Source organism: Palaemon carinicauda, chromosome 20 (genome assembly GCF_036898095.1).
Source record: "Palaemon carinicauda isolate YSFRI2023 chromosome 20, ASM3689809v2, whole genome shotgun sequence".
NCBI classification, from domain to species: Eukaryota; Metazoa; Arthropoda; class Malacostraca; order Decapoda; family Palaemonidae; genus Palaemon; species Palaemon carinicauda.
Genome location: NC_090744.1, coordinates 19178697 through 19189895, shown reverse-complemented (window position 1 = coordinate 19189895; position 11199 = coordinate 19178697). Strand labels below are relative to the sequence as shown.

Here is an 11199-nt window from a genome sequence, read left to right as displayed (position 1 = left end):
CATGGTGACGACGGGCATATAAACGTAAAACAGTGGAAGGCCATGGTATAGAGGCTATAGCACTACACAAAATTAGAGAACAATGGTTGATTTTGTTGTGTCCTCATAGAAGAGCAGCTTACCTTAGATAAAGTCTCTTCTACCCTTACCAAGAGGAAAGTAGCCACTGAAAATTACAGTAGCACTAGGATTAATATGTTGTAAAGTTTTAGATTATATTGGAAAAGCATAGCTACCTCTTTCAAATAACCAGCGATTGTATTTCTTGGTTAACTTCACGAGTACATAAATTAACCCACTTGGGTAGGCCCGTGGATCGCTCCCGGTTAACTGCTCACAAGTCAACCCACCTGTAAATGGATACCAGCTTATTATGGGGTTAAGGGGAAAAGGTGTGGTCAGCAATTTCTTTAATGACAAGTCGTATTGAGATTTCATCTTATGTATTTACATAATAGGCTTTATTCCCTACGTTGTCTATAAATATATTTGCTATTAAGAAAGGTTTAAAGGCCGCTCATGAATGGCAGAGGTAAGGGACAGTGACATTGCTTCATCAAGCAGGACAATACCTTAGAGACTGACCATATATACACATGATCAGCGCCCAGGCCCCCTCTCCACACAAGCTAGGACCACGGAGGGCCAGGCAATGGCTGCTGATGTCTCAGCAGATAGACCCATAGACTACCCCCAAACCTCCCATCCTTAGCTCACAATGATGGTGAGATTGCAGCGACTAAAGAAACTAACGAGTTTGAGCAGGAAAATACCCTAGAGACTGACCATATATACACATGATCAGCGCCCAAGCCCCCTCTCCACACAAGCTAGGACCAGGAAGGGCCAGGCAATGGCTGCTGATGTCTCAGCAGATAGACCTATAGGCTCCCCTAAACCTCCCATCCTTAGCTCACAAGGATGGTGAGATTGCAGCGACTAAAGAAACTAACGAGTTTGAGCAGGACTCGAACCCCACCCAGTTTGGTTTTCACCAGTCAGGGACGTTACCACATCTGCCACCACAACCCCAAACATAAACAAAAAGTCAACTAAAACAAGATTTTTGCTTTTTGCTACAAGGAAGAATTGATAGAAATGAAAAGAAGGTCGAAGTTGAAACCACATCCTGACTAAGAAACAGTAATAACATTATCTAGCTCGCCAGGCATTTCCTTCTCAAACCTCAGGTTCAGTTTAATGCACAAGTGGTTTTTTTTTTTTTTTTTTTTTTTTTTTTTTTTTTTTTTTTTTTTTCCCTTGAGGTTCGTTAATACTGATTTCTTTCGTTATAGATATTTGTTTGAGGCTCGAGGTGAGGGTGGCAGGTTCATCCTTGCTAAGATTCTTGGAAATGATGTGTCCTACCATGCAAGTGGCATTTTTAGATTTATTTCAGAAGCAGGTCTTCTGAAAAATATTTAACTTTTATGACATTCAACTTTTATGATTTTAATTGAATACTCTTTTATTTTTTATTTCATTTTATTTTTTATTTTTGTATACATAAATTAAATGTTACCGGCGTCAATGACCTCAGATGTCAGGATGCCTGAAAACTTTAAATCAATCACTCAATCTTTCGTTATTTCTCTACTCATAAAACCCATTTTCGATATCCAGTGACTGTTTTCTCCGTTGTTGTTTATATGAAACTACTTTTCGGTGTCCCACGACTCTTAGTCAACTTCAATAACGATAAATGCAGGACAAAAACCTCGGATATGTCTTGGTCATGTGTGGGGTTTGCCCAATTGCATTACCACGCTGGCCACCGCGGATTGGTGATGGTGGGAGACTTTTAGTCTTATCGCTCACAGCCAACCAGTCTAATAGAACCGGTTTAGATTAGTACAGCTTTGCTGATCATGGCGATACACAAACCCTTTCACCATGTTAAGGTATCTTTGTATATAACGTTAAAGATAATATGTATAGATTAATTGTGTTTCTTCTTTTACTCTACTTTCCTATGTTTTTCTTCCTTATTTTGTTCATTTCCTTTCTTCTTCTTCTTCTTCTTCTTCTTCTTCTTGTTATTATTATTATTATTATTATTATTATTATTATTATTATTATTATTATTATTATTAGCCAAGCTACAACCCTAGTTGGAAAAGCAGGACGCTATCAGTCCGAGGGCTCCAACAGGAAAAAAATAGCCGTGAGAGGAAATGAAATAAGGAAGTAATAACTTTATAAGAAATATTGAACAATTAAAATGAAATATATTAAGAACAATAACAACACCAAAACTATAAAAATAGACTTATGTCAGTCTGTTCAACATAGAAAATATTTCCAGCAAGTTTGAACATTTCGAAGTTCAGTTGACTAAACTACCCGATCAGGAAAATCATTCCACAACTTGGTCGCAGCTGGAATAAAACTTACAGAAGCTTTTGTAGTATTTACTCTAGGTTATATAGAGAAGGGCAGGTTCAAGTACAATTGACTTCATTAATTCCGGTACACTGACGTCTCCTTAGCTTAAAGTGTACCGGAATTAATGAAACCAACTGTACAGTTGACTTATATAATTCTGGTACACTACATAGGAAGCAAAAGAGATTGTGGAATGATCTTCCTAATCGGGTAGTTGAATAAGTCGAACTCCAAAAGTTCAAAGTTGGAGCAAATGTTTTTATGTTGACCAGGCTGACATGAGTCTTTTTATAGTTTATATATGACATATCTGTTTTTGACGTTGTTAATAGTTTATATATGACATATCTGTTTTTGACGTTATTAATAGTTTATATATGACATATCTGTTTTTGACGTTATTAATAGTTTATATATGACATATCTGTTTTTGACGTTATTAATAGTTTATATATGACATCTATTTTAACGTTGTTACTGTTTTTAGAATGATTTATTGTTAGTTTCTTCCCATCATTTATTTATTTCCTTTCCTTACTGGGCTATTTTTCTCTATTGGAACCCTTGGGCTTCTAGCATCTTGCTTTTCCAACTAGGGTTGTAGCTTGGCTAGTAATAATAAAAATAATAATAATGATAATTATTGTTAGTTTGTTCTCATCATTTATTTATTTCCTTTCCTTACTGGGCTATTTTTCCCTATTGGAGCCCTTGGGCTTATAGCATCTTGCTTTCCCAACTAGGGTTGTAGCTTGGCTAGTAATAATAAAAATAATAATAATAATAATTATTGTTAGTTTGTTCTCATCATTTATTTATTTCCTTTCCTTACGGGGCTATTTTCCCCTATTGGAGCCCTTGGGCGTATAGCATCTTGCTTTCCCAACTAGGGTTGTAGCTTGGCTAGTAATAATAAAAATAATAATAATAATAATTATTGTTAGTTTGTTCTCATCATTTATTTATTTCCTTTCCTTACTGGGCTATTTTCCCCTATTGGAGCCCTTGGGCTTATAGCATCTTGCTTTCCCAACTAGGGTTGTAGCTTGGCTAGTAATAATAATAATAATAATAATAATAATAATAATACCAGAATTAATGAAGCCAACTGTACCAAAACCATGGGAATTTTCTCTCGCCAAGAATTACCCAACAGATGGCTGAATAACGAACTTCCGGAAACAGTAATGATGTGGCAATTAGTCAAAGAAATCCTTTCTCTGTCACTTAATTGACAGAGATGGACAGAGATGGTCAATAGTTTGGTTTATTGCCACCTTTTCGAATGTATAGCATTTCAAAGATTTGTTTTATATTTTTAGTAGTGAGATAGGGTAAAATATCTGGACATTAGATTATTCTCTCTCTCTCTCTCTCTCTCTCTCTCTCTCTCTCTCTCCGTTTTTTTTATTATTTTCAAGGGATGGTCAACATTTTTGTCTACTTCCACCTTTTCGAATGTATAGTATTCCAAAGATTTTTTTTTATATCTTTAGTAGTGAGATATGGTAAAATATCTAGACATTATCTCTCTCTCTCTCTCTCTCTCTCTCTCTCTCTCTCTGTGTTTTTTTTTTATTATTTTCAAGGGATGGTCAATATTTTTGTCTATTTCCACCTTTTCGAATGTATAGTATTCCAAAGATTTGATTAATTTTTTAATCGTGAGATATGAAATTCTCTCTCTCTCTCTCTCTCTCTCTCTCTCTCTGTTGTTTTTCACCTTTTCGAATTATGAATATTTTTATTCGTGAAATGTAAAATACCTTGACATAAGTTATTCTCTCTCTCTCTCTCTCTCTCTCTCTCTCTCTCTCTCTCTCTTTTCACCTTTTCGAATTTCGAATATTATTATTCGTGAAATGTAAAATGCCCTGACATAAGATTATTCTCTCTCTCTCTCTCTCTCTCTCTCTCTCTCATTGACCATCCCCCTTCATCTCTCTCATTAGGTGAATCGACTTGCAATAACCCTCTTTAATAGAATGTCCATTAATTGGGTTCCGTCGTCATCAGAGGCCCTCACGCAACGCTCACCCTCACCCCTTACCCCCCTCCCTCCCCCTTCTAACTCCCTCTTCCTCCCTCTCCCTCTCTCCCCCTTCCCTATCTACAATCTCCCCTCTACCCTCGAGCAGACTGTCTCCCCCTTTCCCTCTTCTTCCTTCCCAACAGCTTTTATCTCTCTCTCTCTCTCTCTCTCTCTCTCTCTCTCTCTCTCTCTTTATTTCATGACTTGTTTATTCCTACTAATTTAAATTCATCTCCCTTACGTCTATTTTCGTTCCCTTCTTTTCTTTGGAGAGAGAGAGAGAGAGAGAGAGAGAGAGAGAGAGAGAGAGGGGGAGGAGAGAGAGAGAGAGTCTCATCTTATTTACATATTTGAAGAATTTTGAAATAAAAAAATCAGATCATTTATCCATAAAAAAACAGTATTTTTGAAATTTACTCTTTGGAATAATCATTTACTTTTTTAAAGGCTTAAAGGCCGCTCATGAATGGCAGATGCATGGGACAGTGACATTATTTTTCGAGCAGGACAATGCCCTAGAGACTGACCATATAAAGATATGATCAGCGCCCAAGCCCCCTCTCCACCCAAGCTAGGACTAAGGAGGGCCAGGCAATGGTTGTTGATGACTCAGCGGATAGGACCTATAGGCTCCCACAAACACCCCCATCTTTAGCTCACAAGGATGGTGAGGTTGCAGCGACCAAAGAAACTTCTACCTTAGTGGTTATGGCAGCTGAGTGGAAACTCCCCTGCTGGTGAATTGTCGGACTTAGGTTCGAGACCCGCTCAAGGTTGATAGTCTCTTTTAGTGTCTGTAATCTCACCATCATTGTGATCTAAGGATGTGGTTTGTGTGGAGCCTATAGGTCTGGCTGCTGAGTCATCAGCAGCCATTACCCTGGTCCTCCCTGGTCCTAAGATGTTACTGCACTAATTGTTCAGTGGCCACTTTCCTCTTTGTAAGGGTAGAAGAGAGACTTGAGTTATAGTAAGCAGCTCTTCTAGGAGAAGGACACTCCAAAATCAAACCATTGTTCTCTGTCTTGGGTAGTGCCATAGCCTCTGTACCATGGTCTTCCACTTTCTTGGGTTAGAGTTCTCTTGCTTAAGGGTACACTCTGGCACACTATTCTATCTTATTTCTCTTCCTCCTGTTTTGTTAAAGTTTTCATAGTTTATATAGGAGATATTTATTTCAATGTTACTCTTCATAAAATATTCTATTTTCCTTTTTTCCTTTCCTCACTGGACTATTTTCCCTGTTGGAGCCTCTGGGCTTATAGCATCCTGCTTTTCCAACTAGGGTTGTAGCTTAGCTAATGATGATAATAATAATATGGTCAATCTCTAGGGCATTGTCCTGCTAATCAGAGCAATGTGACTGTCCCTTTCTTCTACCATTAAATCTTTAGATCACAAAATATTTATAGCCAAAACCAGAGGTTCAACTTGAACGCAACTTCAAAACTTGAGTGTTCAAAAACTTAAGTGTTCAAAAACTTGAGTGTTCAAAACACTCAAGTGTTCAAAAACTTAAGTGTTCTTGTAGTATCAGATTTAAGTCTCTTCAGTATCTTACAGTCCATTCTTTCATTGCCAATTACCCGCCCCCCCCCCTACCACTTATCTTTCTCCTCTTTTCTTCCTCTTCCTTTTGCCATATTTACTCCTCTTTTTCCTCCTCCTGTTCGTCCACTTGCTCATCCCTTATCCCTCTTGAAATAAGTTGGATAAACAGCGTTCTTGTTATTCCATAAGGTCTGGCAAGTCCTCTCTCTCTCTCTCTCTCTCTCTCTCTCTCTCTCTTTCCAAAATGTTTTAGATCAATTTCCAAATTGTTATGTACGTTTTTGTTATTCCATAAGGTCTGGCAAGTTCTCTCTCTCTCTCTCTCTCTCTCTCTCTCTCTCCAAGAATTTTTAGATTAATTTCCAAATTGTTATGTACGGTTTTGTTATTCCTTAAAAGGTCTGGCAAGTCCTCTCTCTCTCTCTCTCTCTCTCTCTCTCTCTGCCATAGTCGAAACAAATACCAATATGGAGTCATGTACACCGTCTACCTCTCTCTCTCTCTCTCTCTCTCTCTCTCTCTCTTTATATATATATATATATAATATATACACACACCCTTTCCAAGTGGGGATAACTTAACGTGGTGAAAGGGATTGTGTATCGTCATGCTCACCAAAGCTGTACTAGTCAGGGCCAGGCGTACTAGGTTGGTTTTCAGTGAGCGAACAGACCAAAGTCTCCCACCATCACTAATCCGCAGTGGCCAGCGTGGTGATGAAAACTGGCCAGATTTTACACATGTATAAAGACATGTCTGAAGGCCTTTGTCCTGCAGTGAAATAGAAACGGATGCGTTTGTTGTTTTGGTTTTATATATAATATATATATATACTTATAAATATGTTTATATATAAATATATTATACTAACAATATGTTTATATATATATATTATATATATATGTATATATATATATAAACATTGTTAGTGTATATATATATATATATATATAAACATATTTGTAAGTATATATATATATATAGAGAGAGAGAGAGAGAGAGAGAGAGAGAGAGAGAGATCCTTATATGCAAATATTTACACAACATATCTGGTAAAAAATATATAAATCTCCACTTATGCAATTCCACCTCCCCATTAAATTTCCCCCCTTAATTACCTCCTGTGGATGAAGTCCTCATTGGCTCATTTCCCATTCATTATCATCCCCATCTGCTCGTGCGTGCGTGCGTCGCCCAAATTCTCCATTAGTCATTTACATCCGAAATTTCTTCCCTGGGCTTTTCATGGCCGCCGACGGATGAGCGATTTACGAGCGGATTAATTAGATAGGAAATTACTCTCCAGTTCTGGCGTCCGTTTTGGGGATTACTTCTCTCCCCCTCCTGGGGAATCGAGGAAGGAGATAGGCGGAGGAATAACCAGAGAGAATCCCGCTGTCTCTCTCTCTCTCTCTCTCTCTCTCTCTCTCTCTCTCTCTGTCAGTGACCTCAGATGTCAGGATACCAGAAAACTTCAAACATATAGGTCTACCTGCTGAGTCATTAGCAGACATTGCCTGGCCCTCCTTGATCCTAGCTTGGGTGGAGAGGGGCTTAGGCGCTGATCATATGTATATATGGTCAGTCTCTAGGGCATTGTCCTGCTTGCTAGGGCAATATCACTGTCCCTTGTCTCTTCCATTTCTAAGAGACCTTTAAACATTCAAGCCTTTACTGTCATCGTGTCGTTGTCGATAAAGAAACGCATAAGCTAACCACGTCGGTACAGATACCTCACCAGCAGTGTGTCTACCCCTTCATGTATGCAGTGAAGTTCCTATCTGACTCGTGTGTAATCTCTTACCTCCGTTGATACTTATATCCATTTGCATTTTCTTCCCCCACCTTAAACCTTCCCTTATACCTCCCCTTCTCCTCCCCCCTCTTTAGCTACAGTAAGCATCTCTTCTAGGAGAAGAAAACTCCAAGATTAAACCATCGTTCTCTAGTCTTGGGTAGTGTCATAGCCTCTGTACCATGGTCCTCCACTGTCTTGGGTTAGAGTTCTCTTGCTTGAGGGTACACTCAGGAACACTTCTATTTGTATCCTTATATCCTTTCCTCGTTGGAGCTCATATAGGGCTTATGGCATCCTAGCTTTTTTTCCAACTAGGGTTGTACCCTATCTAGTAATAATGATAATGGAAATCTCGCTTATATAATAAAGCGCAAGTGTTTATATATATATATATATATTATATATATATATATATATATATATATATATATATGTATATATGTATATATATATATGTGCATATATATATATATATATATATATATATATATGTATATATGTATATATATATGTGCATATATATATATATATGTCTATATATACAGTATATATATATATATATATATATTTATATATATATATATATATATATATATATATATATATATATATATATATATATATATATCTTTCCTACCACGCCAAGCGGCATTGCCAAATGTATGACTACTAGGATTATTCTCAACCCTTGGGTAAGGGGGAGAAAAAGTAGTCATACCCTGGTGAGAGAAGGTACCCCGAGAGGTAGTTAGAAAAGAGACAGGAGTAGGGTTGAATCTGCGTGTGCCTACCCATTTGAAATATTACCCATCCTTTTTGACGTGTCGCGTACACTAGTAATAACGACACCGTGGGTTTAGGATCTTCCCCAAACAAACGGACGCATCGCAAAGCGCAACCCGATTGCATTGTGGGTAATCCCCCGTTCATCAGATTAAACCGAAATTAATTCATAGTGTTGGTGAATTCAACATGGTGGTTAATACTGAATGAGTACTGCCGATGGAAGCTGGCTTCGGCATGAATAAAAATAAATGAATGTAGAATTAATCTCTGCTTATGGTAGTGGCGTTCCGGATTAAAGTTATTCATTTTTTTATTTTTCTGTAATTTCGAATCTCGGAGGAATTTTTGGGAGTGAATTCTTGTGTTTAATAATAGAATTTGAATCTCGAAGGAATTTTTTGGGAGTGAATTCTTGTGTTTAATAATAGATTTTGAATCTCGAAGGAATATTTTGGGAGTGAATTCTTGTGTTTAATAATAGAATTTGAATCTCGAAGGAATTTCTTGGGAGTGAATTCTTGTGTTTAATAATAGAATTTGAATCTCGAAGGAATTTCTTGGGAGTGAATTCTTGTGTTTAATAATAGAATTTGAATCTCGAAGGAATTTCTTGGGAGTGAATTCTTGTGTTTAATATAGAATTTGAATCTCGAAGGAATTTTTTGGGAGTGAATTCTTGTGTTTAATAATAGATTTTGAATCTCGAAGGAATTTTTTGGGAGTGAATTCTTGTGTTTAATAATAGAATTTGAATCTCGGAATTTTTTGGGAGTGAATTCTTGTGTTTGATAACAGAATTTGAATCTCGAAGGAATTTTTGGGAGTGAATTCTTGTGTTTAATAATAGAATTTGAATCTCGAAGGAATTTTTTGGGAGTGAATTCTTGTGTTTAATAATAGAATTTGAATCTCGAAGGAATTTTTTGGGAGTGAATTCTTGTGTTTAATAATAGAATTTGAATCTCGAAGGAATTTTTTGGGAGTGAATTCTTGTGTTTGATAATAGAATTTGAATCTCGAAGGAATTTTTTGGGAGTGAATTCTTGTGTTTGATAATAGAATTTGAATCTCGAAGGAATTTTTTGGGAGTGAATTCTTGTGTTTAATAATAGAATTTGAATCTCGAAGGAATTTTTTGGGAGATTTTTCTAATTTTTTTTTTAATATAAAGGATTTAAATTTAATTAGGAGAAATATTTTTTGGAAGCTTTCATAGTATTGTAATATTGTCCTTAGGATGTGTTATTGATACTGTAAATAGTTATGATGATTTTTATGTATGTGTACATATATTTAAGTATGTATATATATATGTATATATATATATATATATATATGTATATATATACATATATATATGTATGCATATATATACATGCATATATATATATATATTAAATATTTATATATAAATACCTACATATGTACACACACACACACACATATATATATATATATATATGTGTGTGTGTGTGTGTGTGTGTACGTGTGTGTGTACATATGTAGGTATTTATATATAAATATAATAATAACTCGTTCGTTTTTTTTTATTATTTTCCTCCTTGTATATATGATTGCAATGATATTTATACACATTTGTGTGTATACTAATATTTGTGTGTGCAAATATGTGAGTGTGTAATGTTTATCCATTTATATATATATATATATTATATATAATATATATATATATATATATATATATATAAATATTTATATAACCCATTCATTTTGTATTATTTTTCTCTTTCTAGATATGTCTAATTATATATACATAAATAATGTATTATTTTTCTCCTTCTAGATACGACGTTCAACTGAATCAATTGTAGTTTTGGAAGATCTCGTAAATAAAATGTCAATGAGGATATTATAAGCGAAGATAATCAAACACAACAACTATTTCTTCAAACGAGAAAAAATAAAAAAGGTTCGTATTTTACTTATTTTGTTGTATTCACGAATCCAGTAAAATATTTCTAGTGTCTCAAACAAATATATATTTTATGAAAATGACGATCTCAGTTTCAGTATGTTTACCATCAGGATTTTGGGTTTTAAAGGTTATTCATGAATGGCAGAGGCTAAGGATAGCGTCAATGCCCTAGAAATTACATATATGATCAGCGTCCAAGTCCCCTCTCCATTGAGCTAGGACCAGGGAGGGCCAGACAATGGCTGCTGATGACTTAGCACGTAGACCTATAGGCTCCCCCAGACCCTCCCTTATTATTATTATTATTATTATTATTATTATTATTATTATTATTACTTACTTACTTACTTAGCTACAACCCTAGTTGGAAAAGGTCAGATTAAAACTACTTGTATTATTATTATTATTATTATTATTATTATTATTATTATTACTTGCCAAGCTACAACCCTAGTTGGAAAAGCAGGATGCCATAAGCCCAAGCTCCCCAAGTGGGAAAATAGCCGGTAAGGAAAGGAACCAAGAAAAAATAAAATATCTGAGGAACAGTAACATTAAAATAAATATTTCTTATATTGACTATAAAACTTTAACAAAACAAGAGGAAGAGAATCAGATAGAATAGTGTGCCAGAGTGTACTCTCTTAGCTCACAAAGATGGTGAGGTTACAGTACCACTAAACTAAAGAGCTTGAGCGTGTCTCGCACCCC

General features: G+C 35.7%; 1 long non-coding RNA gene across 1 annotated transcript in view; it reads left to right on the top strand.

Annotated features, from left to right (window-relative positions):
• The window catches only part of LOC137659459 (uncharacterized), a 38052-nt gene extending 27588 nt beyond the window's left edge, over window positions 1-10464 (top strand). The window contains exon 2 of the long non-coding RNA XR_011047547.1: window positions 10357-10464. This is a non-coding gene — a long non-coding RNA (uncharacterized lncRNA). The remainder of the gene's footprint in view (window positions 1-10356) is intronic.
• Window positions 10465-11199: the final 735 nt, after the last annotated feature.